The following is a 12,905-nucleotide window of genomic DNA, read 5'->3' as shown; positions in this document are numbered from 1 at the left end:
ATGTCAGAAGTTAGCAGATTCATTAAATTCAAAACAACTTTCACAAACAACTGCCGTTTTGACCCCTTTCCCAACATTTTACAGAAAACAATGTTTTCTATATAAAATCTACCCCTACTCTTCTGCTTTTCAAGCAACAAGTCGGATTTCAAATCGGGTCTACAATCTGTAACTAGAGCTATTTTAGTAACCCTTCGCCTGTTTTTCTGGCTTCGGTAAAAAATGTCAGAAGTTAGCAGATTCATTAAATTCAAAACAACTTTCACAAACAACTGCTGTTTTGACCCCTTTCCCAACATTTTACAGAAAACAATGTTCGCTATATAAAATCTTTCCCTACCCTTCTGCTTTTCAAGTACGAAGTCGGATTTCAAATCGGGGCTACCAATATGTAACTAGAGCTATTTTTGTAACCCTTCGCCTGTTTTTCTGGCTTCGGTAAAAAATGTCAGAAGTTAGCAGATTCATTAAATTCAAAACAACTTTCACAAACAACTGCCGTTTTGACCCCTTTCCCTACATTTTACAGAAAACAATGTTTTCTATATAAAATCTACCCCTACTCTTCTGCTTTTCAAGCAACATGTCGGATTTCAAATCGGGTCTACCAATCTGTAACTAGAGCTATTTTTGTAACCCTTCGCCTGTTTTTCTGGCTTCGTTAAAAAATGTCAGAAGTTAGCAGATTCATTAAATTCAAAACAACTATCATTTTGACCACTAAACCAAAGAGTTTGACAAAAATATATTGGATTAAAACTTCCCTCTACTTCTCTGCTTGTCAAATGCGGAGAAGGTTTATTCAGTATGGAACTTACGTTACAGCAGTTTTACTAAATGCACTACCATGTGTTTTTTAAACTTTCACAAACAACTGCCGTTTTGACCCCTTTCCCAACATTTTACAGAAAACAATGTTTTCTATCTATAAAATCTACCCCTACTCTTCTGCTTTTCAAGCAACAAGTCGGATTTCAAATCGGGTCTACCAATCTGTAACTAGAGCTATTTTTGTAACCCTTCGCCTGTTTTTCTGGCTTCGGTAAAAAATGTCAGAAGTTAGCAGATTCATTAAATTCAAAACAACTATCATTTTGACCACTAAACCAAAGAGTTTGACAAAAATATATTGGATTAAAACTTCCCTCTACTTCTCTGCTTGTCAAATGCGGAGAAGGTTTATTCAGTATGGAACTTACGTTACAGCAGTTTTACTAAATGCACTACCATGTGTTTTTTAAACTTTCACAAACAACTGCCGTTTTGACCCCTTTCCCAACATTTTACAGAAAACAATGTTTTCTATATAAAATCTACCCCTACTCTTCTGCTTTTCAAGCAACAAGTCGGATTTCAAATCGGGTCTACCAATCTGTAACTAGAGCTATTTTTGTAACCCTTCGCCTGTTTTTCTGGCTTCGGTAAAAAATGTCAGAAGTTAGCAGATTCATTAAATTCAAAACAACTTTCACAAACAACTGCTGTTTTGACCCCTTTCCCAACATTTTACAGAAAACAATGTTTTCTATATAAAATCTACCCCTACTCTTCTGCTTTTCAAGCAACAAGTCGGATTTCAAATCGGGTCTACCAATATGTAACTAGAGCTATTTTTGTAACCCTTCGCCTGTTTTTCTGGCTTCGGTAAAAAATGTCAGAAGTTAGCAGATTCATTAAATTCAAAACAACTTTCACAAACAACTGCCGTTTTGACCCCTTTCCCAACAGTTTACAGAAAACAATGTTTTCTATATAAAATCTACCCCTACTCTTCTGCTTTTCAAGCAACAAGTCGGATTTCAAATCGGGTCTACCAATCTGTAACTAGAGCTATTTTTGTAACCCTTCGCCTGTTTTTCTGGCTTCGGTAAAAAATGTCAGAAGTTAGCAGATTCATTAAATTCAAAACAACTTTCACAAACAACTGCCGTTTTGACCCCTTTCCCAACATTTTACAGAAAACAATGTTTTATATATAAAATCTACCCCTACTCTTCTGCTTTTCAAGCAACAAGTTGGATTTCAAATCGGGTCTACCAATCTGTAACTAGAGCTATTTTTGTAACCCTTCGCCTGTTTTTCTGGCTTCGGTAAAAAATGTCAGAAGTTAGCAGATTCATTAAATTCAAAACAACTATCATTTTGACCACTAAACCAAAGAGTTTGACAAAATATATTGGATTAAAACTTCCCTCTACTTCTCTGCTTGTCAAATGCGGAGAAGGTTTATTCAGTATGGAACTTACGTTACAGCAGTTTTACTAAATGCACTACCATGTGTTTTTTAAACTTTCACAAACAACTGCCGTTTTGACCCCTTTCCCAACATTTTACAGAAAACAATGTTTTCTATATAAAATCTACCCCTACTCTTCTGCTTTTCAAGCAACAAGTCGGATTTCAAATCGGGTCTACCAATCTGTAACTAGAGCTATTTTTGTAACCCTTCGCCTGTTTTTCTGGCTTCGGTAAAACATGTCAGAAGTTAGCAGATTCATTAAATTCAAAACAACTATCATTTTGACCACTAAACCAAAGAGTTTGACAAAAATATATTGGATTAAAACTTCCCTCTACTTCTCTGCTTGTCAAATGCGGAGAAGGTTTATTCAGTATGGAACTTACGTTACAGCAGTTTTACTAAATGCACTACCATGTGTTTTTTAAACTTTCACAAACAACTGCCGTTTTGACCCCTTTCCCAACATTTTACAGAAAACAATGTTTTATATATAAAATCTACCCCTACTCTTCTGCTTTTCAAGCAACAAGTCGGATTTCAAATCGGGTCTACCAATCTGTAACTAGAGCTATTTTTGTAACCCTTCGCCTGTTTTTCTGGCTTCGGTAAAAAATGTCAGAAGTTAGCATATTCATTAAATTCAAAACAACTATCATTTTGACCACTAAACCAAAGAGTTTGACAAAAATATATTGGATTAAAACTTCCCTCTACTTCTCTGCTTGTCAAATGCGGAGAAGGTTTATTCAGTATGGAACTTACGTTACAGCAGTTTTACTAAATGCACTACCATGTGTTTTTTAAACTTTCACAAACAACTGCCGTTTTGACCCCTTTCCCAACATTTTACAGAAAACAATGTTTTCTATATAAAATCTACCCCTACTCTTCTGCTTTTCAAGCAACAAGTCGGATTTCAAATCGGGTCTACCAATCTGTAACTAGAGCTATTTTTGTAACCCTTCGCCTGTTTTTCTGGCTTCGGTAAAAAATGTCAGAAGTTAGCAGATTCATTAAATTCAAAACAACTTTCACAAACAACTGCTGTTTTGACCCCTTTCCCAACATTTTACAGAAAACAATGTTCGCTATATAAAATCTTTCCCTACCCTTCTGCTTTTCAAGTACGAAGTCGGATTTCAAATCGGGGCTACCAATATGTAACTAGAGCTATTTTTGTAACTCTTCGCCTGTTTTTCTGGCTTCGGTAAAAAATGTCAGAAGTTAGCAGATTCATTAAATTCAAAACAACTTTCACAAACAACTGCCGTTTTGACCCCTTTCCCAACATTTTACAGAAAACAATGTTTTCTATATAAAATCTACCCCTACTCTTCTGCTTTTCAAGCAACATGTCGGATTTAAAATCGGGTCTACCAATCTGTAACTAGAGCTATTTTTGTAACCCTTCGCCTGTTTTTCTGGCTTCGTTAAAAAATGTCAGAAGTTAGCAGATTCATTAAATTCAAAACAACTATCATTTTGAACACTAAACCAAAGAGTTTGACAAAAATATATTGGATTAAAACTTCCCTCTACTTCTCTGCTTGTCAAATGCGGAGAAGGTTTATTCAGTATGGAACTTACGTTACAGCAGTTTTACTAAATGCACTACCATGTGTTTTTTAAACTTTCACAAACAACTGCCGTTTTGACCCCTTTCCCAACATTTTACAGAAAACAATGTTTTCTATATATAAAATCTACCCCTACTCTTCTGCTTTTCAAGCAACAAGTCGGATTTCAAATCGGGTCTACCAATCTGTAACTAGAGCTATTTTTGTAACCCTTCGCCTGTTTTTCTGGCTTCGGTAAAAAATGTCAGAAGTTAGCAGATTCATTAAATTCAAAACAACTTTCACAAACAACTGCCGTTTTGACCCCTTTCCCAACATTTTACAGAAAACAATGTTTTCTATATAAAATCTACCCCTACTCTTCTGCTTTTCAAGCAACAAGTCGGATTTCAAATCGGGGCTACCAATATGTAACTAGAGCTATTTTTGTAACCCTTCGCCTGTTTTTCTGGCTTCGGTAAAAAATGTCAGAAGTTAGCAGATTCATTAAATTCAAAACAACTTTCACAAACAACTGCCGTTTTGACCCCTTTCCCAACATTTTACAGAAAACAATGTTTTCTATATAAAATCTACCCCTACTCTTCTGCTTTTCAAGCAACATGTCGGATTTCAAATCGGGTCTACCAATCTGTAACTAGAGCTATTTTTGTAACCCTTCGCCTGTTTTTCTGGCTTCGGTAAAAAATGTCAGAAGTTAGCAGATTCATTAAATTCAAAACAACTATCATTTTCACCACTAAACCAAAGAGTTTGACAAAAATATATTGGATTAAAACTTCCCTCTACTTCTCTGCTTGTCAAATGCGGAGAAGGTTTATTCAGTATGGAACTTACGTTACAGCAGTTTTACTAAATGCACTACCATGTGTTTTTTAAACTTTCACAAACAACTGCCGTTTTGACCCCTTTCCCAACATTTTACAGAAAACAATGTTTTCTATATATAAAATCTACCCCTACTCTTCTGCTTTTCAAGCAACATGTCGGATTTCAAATCGGGTCTACCAATCTGTAACTAGAGCTTTTTTTGTAACCCTTCGCCTGTTTTTCTGGCTTCGGTAAAAAATGTCAGAAGTTAGCAGATTCATTAAATTCAAAACAACTATCATTTTGACCACTAAACCAAAGAGTTTGACAAAAATATATTGGATTAAAACTTCCCTCTACTTCTCTGCTTGTCAAATGCGGAGAAGGTTTATTCAGTATGGAACTTACGTTACAGCAGTTTTACTAAATGCACTACCATGTGTTTTTTAAACTTTCACAAACAACTGCCGTTTTGACCCAAGTCGGATTTCAAATCGGGTCTACCAATCTGTAACTAGAGCTATTTTTGTAACCCTTCGCCTGTTTTTCTGGCTTCGGTAAAAAATGTCAGAAGTTAGCAGATTCATTAAATTCAAAACAACTTTCACAAACAACTGCTGTTTTGACCCCTTTCCCAACATTTTACAGAAAACAATGTTCGCTATATAAAATCTTTCCCTACCCTTCTGCTTTTCAAGTACGAAGTCGGATTTCAAATCGGGGCTACCAATATGTAACTAGAGCTATTTTTGTAACTCTTCGCCTGTTTTTCTGGCTTCGGTAAAAAATGTCAGAAGTTAGCAGATTCATTAAATTCAAAACAACTTTCACAAACAACTGCCGTTTTGACCCCTTTCCCAACAGTTTACAGAAAACAATGTTTTCTATATAAAATCTACCCCTACTCTTCTGCTTTTCAAGCAACAAGTCGGATTTCAAATCGGGTCTACCAATCTGTAACTAGAGCTATTTTTGTAACCCTTCGCCTGTTTTTCTGGCTTCGGTAAAAAATGTCAGAAGTTAGCAGATTCATTAAATTCAAAACAACTTTCACAAACAACTGCCGTTTTGACCCCTTTCCCAACATTTTACAGAAAACAATGTTTTCTATATATAAAATCTACCCCTACTCTTCTGCTTTTCAAGCAACAAGTCGGATTTCAAATCGGGTCTACCAATCTGTAACTAGAGCTATTTTTGTAACCCTTCGCCTGTTTTTCTGGCTTCGGTAAAAAATGTCAGAAGTTAGCAGATTCATTAAATTCAAAACAACTATCATTTTGACCACTAAACCAAAGAGTTTGACAAAATATATTGGATTAAAACTTCCCTCTACTTCTCTGCTTGTCAAATGCGGAGAAGGTTTATTCAGTATGGAACTTACGTTACAGCAGTTTTACTAAATGCACTACCATGTGTTTTTTAAACTTTCACAAACAACTGCCGTTTTGACCCCTTTCCCAACATTTTACAGAAAACAATGTTTTCTATATATAAAATCTACCCCTACTCTTCTGCTTTTCAAGCAACAAGTCGGATTTCAAATCGGGTCTACCAATCTGTAACTAGAGCTATTTTTGTAACCCTTCGCCTGTTTTTCTGGCTTCGGTAAAAAATGTCAGAAGTTAGCAGATTCATTAAATTCAAAACAACTTTCACAAACAACTGCTGTTTTGACCCCTTTCCCAACATTTTACAGAAAACAATGTTCGCTATATAAAATCTTTCCCTACCCTTCTGCTTTTCAAGTACGAAGTCGGATTTCAAATCGGGGCTACCAATATGTAACTAGAGCTATTTTTGTAACTCTTCGCCTGTTTTTCTGGCTTCGGTAAAAAATGTCAGAAGTTAGCAGATTCATTAAATTCAAAACAACTTTCACAAACAACTGCCGTTTTGACCCCTTTCCCAACAGTTTACAGAAAACAATGTTTTCTATATAAAATCTACCCCTACTCTTCTGCTTTTCAAGCAACAAGTCGGATTTCAAATCGGGTCTACCAATCTGTAACTAGAGCTATTTTTGTAACCCTTCGCCTGTTTTTCTGGCTTCGGTAAAAAATGTCAGAAGTTAGCAGATTCATTAAATTCAAAACAACTTTCACAAACAACTGCCGTTTTGACCCCTTTCCCAACATTTTACAGAAAACAATGTTTTCTATATATAAAATCTACCCCTACTCTTCTGCTTTTCAAGCAACAAGTCGGATTTCAAATCGGGTCTACCAATCTGTAACTAGAGCTATTTTTGTAACCCTTCGCCTGTTTTTCTGGCTTCGGTAAAAAATGTCAGAAGTTAGCAGATTCATTAAATTCAAAACAACTTTCACAAACAACTGCCGTTTTGACCCCTTTCCCAACATTTTACAGAAAACAATGTTTTCTATATATAAAATCTACCCCTACTCTTCTGCTTTTCAAGCAACAAGTCGGATTTCAAATCGGGTCTACCAATCTGTAACTAGAGCTATTTTTGTAACCCTTCGCCTGTTTTTCTGGCTTCGGTAAAAAATGTCAGAAGTTAGCAGATTCATTAAATTCAAAACAACTTTCACAAACAACTGCTGTTTTGACCCCTTTCCCAACATTTTACAGAAAACAATGTTCGCTATAGAAAATCTTTCCCTACCCTTCTGCTTTTCAAGTACGAAGTCGGATTTCAAATCGGGGCTACCAATATGTAACTAGAGCTATTTTTGTAACCCTTCGCCTGTTTTTCTGGCTTCGGTAAAAAATGTCAGAAGTTAGCAGATTCATTAAATTCAAAACAACTTTCACAAACAACTGCCGTTTTGACCCCTTTCCCAACAGTTTACAGAAAACAATGTTTTCTATATAAAATCTACCCCTACTCTTCTGCTTTTCAAGCAACAAGTCGGATTTCAAATCGGGTCTACCAATCTGTAACTAGAGCTATTTTTGTAACCCTTCGCCTGTTTTTCTGGCTTCGGTAAAAAATGTCAGAAGTTAGCAGATTCATTAAATTCAAAACAACTTTCACAAACAACTGCCGTTTTGACCCCTTTCCCAACATTTTACAGAAAACAATGTTCGCTATATAAAATCTTTCCCTACCCTTCTGCTTTTCAAGTACGAAGTCGGATTTCAAATCGGGGCTACCAATATGTAACTAGAGCTATTTTTGTAACCCTTCGCCTGTTTTTCTGGCTTCGGTAAAAAATGTCAGAAGTTAGCAGATTCATTAAATTCAAAACAACTTTCACAAACAACTGCCGTTTTGACCCCTTTCCCAACAGTTTACCTATATAAAATCTACCCCTACTCTTCTGCTTTTCAAGCAACAAGTCGGATTTCAAATTGGGTCTACCAATCTGTAACTAGAGCTATTTTTGTAACCCTTCGCCTGTTTTTCTGGCTTCGGTAAAAAATGTCAGAAGTTAGCAGATTCATTAAATTCAAAACAACTTTCACAAACAACTGCCGTTTTGACCCCTTTCCCAACATTTTACAGAAAACAATGTTTTCTATATATAAAATCTACCCCTACTCTTCTGCTTTTCAAGCAACAAGTCGGATTTCAAATCGGGTCTACCAATCTGTAACTAGAGCTATTTTTGTAACCCTTCGCCTGTTTTTCTGGCTTCGGTAAAAAATGTCAGAAGTTAGCAGATTCATTAAATTCAAAACAACTTTCACAAACAACTGCTGTTTTGACCCCTTTCCCAACATTTTACAGAAAACAATGTTCGCTATATAAAATCTTTCCCTACCCTTCTGCTTTTCAAGTACGAAGTCGGATTTCAAATCGGGGCTACCAATATGTAACTAGAGCTATTTTTGTAACTCTTCGCCTGTTTTTCTGGCTTCGGTAAAAAATGTCAGAAGTTAGCAGATTCATTAAATTCAAAACAACTTTCACAAACAACTGCCGTTTTGACCCCTTTCCCAACATTTTACAGAAAACAATGTTTTCTATATAAAATCTACCCCTACTCTTCTGCTTTTCAAGCAACAAGTCGGATTTCAAATCGGGTCTACCAATCTGTAACTAGAGCTATTTTTGTAACCCTTCGCCTGTTTTTCTGGCTTCGGTAAAAAATGTCAGAAGTTAGCAGATTCATTAAATTCAAAACAACTTTCACAAACAACTGCCGTTTTGACCCCTTTCCCAACATTTTACAGAAAACAATGTTTTCTATATATAAAATCTACCCCTACTCTTCTGCTTTTCAAGCAACAAGTCGGATTTCAAATCGGGTCTACCAATCTGTAACTAGAGCTATTTTTGTAACCCTTCGCCTGTTTTTCTGGCTTCGGTAAAAAATGTCAGAAGTTAGCAGATTCATTAAATTCAAAACAACTATCATTTTGACCACTAAACCAAAGAGTTTGACAAAATATATTGGATTAAAACTTCCCTCTACTTCTCTGCTTGTCAAATGCGGAGAAGGTTTATTCAGTATGGAACTTACGTTACAGCAGTTTTACTAAATGCACTACCATGTGTTTTTTAAACTTTCACAAACAACTGCCGTTTTGACCCCTTTCCCAACATTTTACAGAAAACAATGTTTTCTATATATAAAATCTACCCCTACTCTTCTGCTTTTCAAGCAACAAGTCGGATTTCAAATCGGGTCTACCAATCTGTAACTAGAGCTATTTTTGTAACCCTTCGCCTGTTTTTCTGGCTTCGGTAAAAAATGTCAGAAGTTAGCAGATTCATTAAATTCAAAACAACTTTCACAAACAACTGCTGTTTTGACCCCTTTCCCAACATTTTACAGAAAACAATGTTCGCTATATAAAATCTTTCCCTACCCTTCTGCTTTTCAAGTACGAAGTCGGATTTCAAATCGGGGCTACCAATATGTAACTAGAGCTATTTTTGTAACTCTTCGCCTGTTTTTCTGGCTTCGGTAAAAAATGTCAGAAGTTAGCAGATTCATTAAATTCAAAACAACTTTCACAAACAACTGCCGTTTTGACCCCTTTCCCAACATTTTACAGAAAACAATGTTTTATATATAAAATCTACCCCTAACCTTCTGCTTTTCAAGCAACAAGTCGGATTTCAAATCGGGTCTACCAATCTGTAACTAGAGCTATTTTTGTAACCCTTCGCCTGTTTTTCTGGCTTCGGTAAAAAATGTCAGAAGTTAGCAGATTCATTAAATTCAAAACAACTTTCACAAACAACTGCTGTTTTGACCCCTTTCCCAACATTTTACAGAAAACAATGTTCGCTATATAAAATCTTTCCCTACCCTTCTGCTTTTCAAGTACGAAGTCGGATTTCAAATCGGGGCTACCAATATGTAACTAGAGCTATTTTTGTAACTCTTCGCCTGTTTTTCTGGCTTCGGTAAAAAATGTCAGAAGTTAGCAGATTCATTAAATTCAAAACAACTTTCACAAACAACTGCCGTTTTGACCCCTTTCCCAACATTTTACAGAAAACAATGTTTTCTATATAAAATCTACCCCTACTCTTCTGCTTTTCAAGCAACAAGTCGGATTTCAAATCAGGTCTACCAATCTGTAACTAGAGCTATTTTTGTAACCCTTCGCCTGTTTTTCTGGCTTCGGTAAAAAATGTCAGAAGTTAGCAGATTCATTAAATTCAAAACAACTATCATTTTGACCACTAAACCAAAGAGATTGACAAAAATATATTGGATTAAAACTTCCCTCTACTTCTCTGCTTGTCAAATGCGGAGAAGGTTTATTCAGTATGGAACTTACGTTACAGCAGTTTTACTAAATGCACTACCATGTGTTTTTTAAACTTTCACAAACAACTGCCGTTTTGACCCCTTTCCCAACATTTTACAGAAAACAATGTTTTCTATATATAAAATCTACCCCTACTCTTCTGCTTTTCAAGCAACAAGTCGGATTTCAAATCGGGTCTACCAATCTGTAACTAGAGCTATTTTTGTAACCCTTCGCCTGTTTTTCTGGCTTCGGTAAAAAATGTCAGAAGTTAGCAGATTCATTAAATTCAAAACAACTATCATTTTGACCACTAAACCAAAGAGTTTGACAAAAATATATTGGATTAAAACTTCCCTCTACTTCTCTGCTTGTCAAATGCGGAGAAGGTTTATTCAGTATGGAACTTACGTTACAGCAGTTTTACTAAATGCACTACCATGTGTTTTTTAACTTCTTCAGGCTGCAAGCCCGACATCGGGATCAATATGACAACAGCCACTGCAAGTGCAGGGCGCGAAATTCAAAATCTATTTTTGTAAAATATTTAACTTTCACACATTAACAAGTCCAATACAGCATTTGAAAGATAAACATCTTGTCAATCCAGCCAACATGTCCGATTTTTTAAATGTTTTACAGAGAAAACACCACATATATTTATGTTAGCTCACCACCAAATAAAAAAGAGGACAGACATTTTTCACAGCACAAGTAGGATGAAGTAGCATGCACAAGCCAACCTAACTAACCTAAAACCAACCTAAATAACCTAGAAAAAACTACCTCAGATGACAGTCCTATAACATGTTACACAATAAATCTATGTTTTGTTCAAAAAAAATTCATATTTTAGCTATAAATCAGTTTTACATTACTGCTACCATCATAGCTACAGTAAGAAATCGCACGGGAGTAGCCAGAGAAAATACAGACACCAACTTCAACTACCTTATTACACATCAGAAAACATTTCAGAGAAATATATGGTGGATAGCTAATGCAAGACAAAGATCTTGTGAATACAGACAATATTTCAGATTCTTTAAATGTTTTACAGCGAAAACACCACATATATTCATGTTAGCTCACCACCAAATACAAAAAGAGAGACAGATATTTTTCACAGCACCGGTAGCATGCAGCTAGCATGCAGCTAGCATGCAAAGCCAACCTAACTAACCTAGAACTAACCTAAATAACCTAGAAAAAACTCCCTCAGATGACAGTCCTATAACATGTTACACAATAAATCTATGTTTTGTTCAAAAAAAATGCATATTTTAGCTATAAATCAGTTTTACATTACTGCTACCATCATAGCTACAGTAAGAAATCGCACGGCAGTAGCCAGAGAAAACAGACACCAACGTCTACTTCTAATTTCACATCAGAAAAGATTTCAGAAAAATATATGGTGGATAGCTAATGAAAGAGAAAGATCTTGTGAATACAGACAATATTTCCGATTTCTGAAGTGTTTTACAGCGAAAACACAATATATCGTTATATTAGCTTACTACAATAGCTAACACCCAGCAGCATTGATTCTAGTCAAACGCTAGCGATAGCACAGTTCGACAGATATATGAAAAAGCATCCCAAATTGGGTCCTTATCTTTGTTGATTTTCCATCAGAATGTTCTCCAAAGGGTCCTTTGTTCAGAACCGTGTTCATTTGGACCTAGAACGAACGATGTCCCTGTTGAATTAGCATGACACACTGGCCATGCCATGCTAACCTCTCCGTCTTGACAAAATTCTTGCGTCGCATCACGTCTAAAGTCCAGAATAAATTTCAATAATATAATTAAAGTATATTGAAAAAACATACTTTAGGATGATTTTGTGACATGTATCAAAGAAAATCGAAGCTGGAGGTCATATTCACCTATAACGAGTGTTTTCCAGGAGCGCGGTCCAGTTCCTACTTCGCGCCCAGAAAAAATTATAAAGTGCGCACTTATCACTCAAAGAGGTTCCTTTCAGTCCCTGACAGAGATAATCAAGTCCTTTTTTCTCTCACTTCCGCATGACAACCAGGGGAAGATGTGTGACGTGTTTGTACAGTCCCAAGTGCCAAGGCCTTTTATAGAGAGTATCTTGAAGAGAGACATAGCTTCTTGGAAAATTCACTTTTTCCAGAAAATGGGCTGTAAAAAGAGTTATGTTTCACTTAGAGAAATAATTAAACCTGTTTTAGAAACTAGAAGGTGTTTTATATCCAAAGGTAATAAATAATATGCATATTGTACGAGCAAGAATTGAGTACGAGGCCGTTTGAAATGGGCACCTTTTTTCTGGCTACTCAATAATTTCCCTTGCAGCCATAACAGGTTAAACTTTCACAAACAACTGCCGTTTTGACCCCTTTCCCAACATTTTACAGAAAACAATGTTTTCTATATATAAAATCTACCCCTACTCTTCTGCTTTTCAAGCAACAAGTCGGATTTCAAATCGGGTCTACCAATCTGTAACTAGAGCTATTTTTGTAACCCTTCGCCTGTTTTTCTGGCTTCGGTAAAAAATGTCAGAAGTTAGCAGATTCATTAAATTCAAAACAACTATCATTTTGACCACTAAACCAAAGAGTTTGA

The sequence above is a fragment of the Salvelinus alpinus genome, chromosome 7 (assembly GCF_045679555.1).
Source record: "Salvelinus alpinus chromosome 7, SLU_Salpinus.1, whole genome shotgun sequence".
NCBI lineage: Eukaryota > Metazoa > Chordata > Actinopteri > Salmoniformes > Salmonidae > Salvelinus > Salvelinus alpinus.
The sequence above is the reverse complement of the archived record's forward strand: the minus strand, read 5'-3'. Positions refer to the sequence as shown.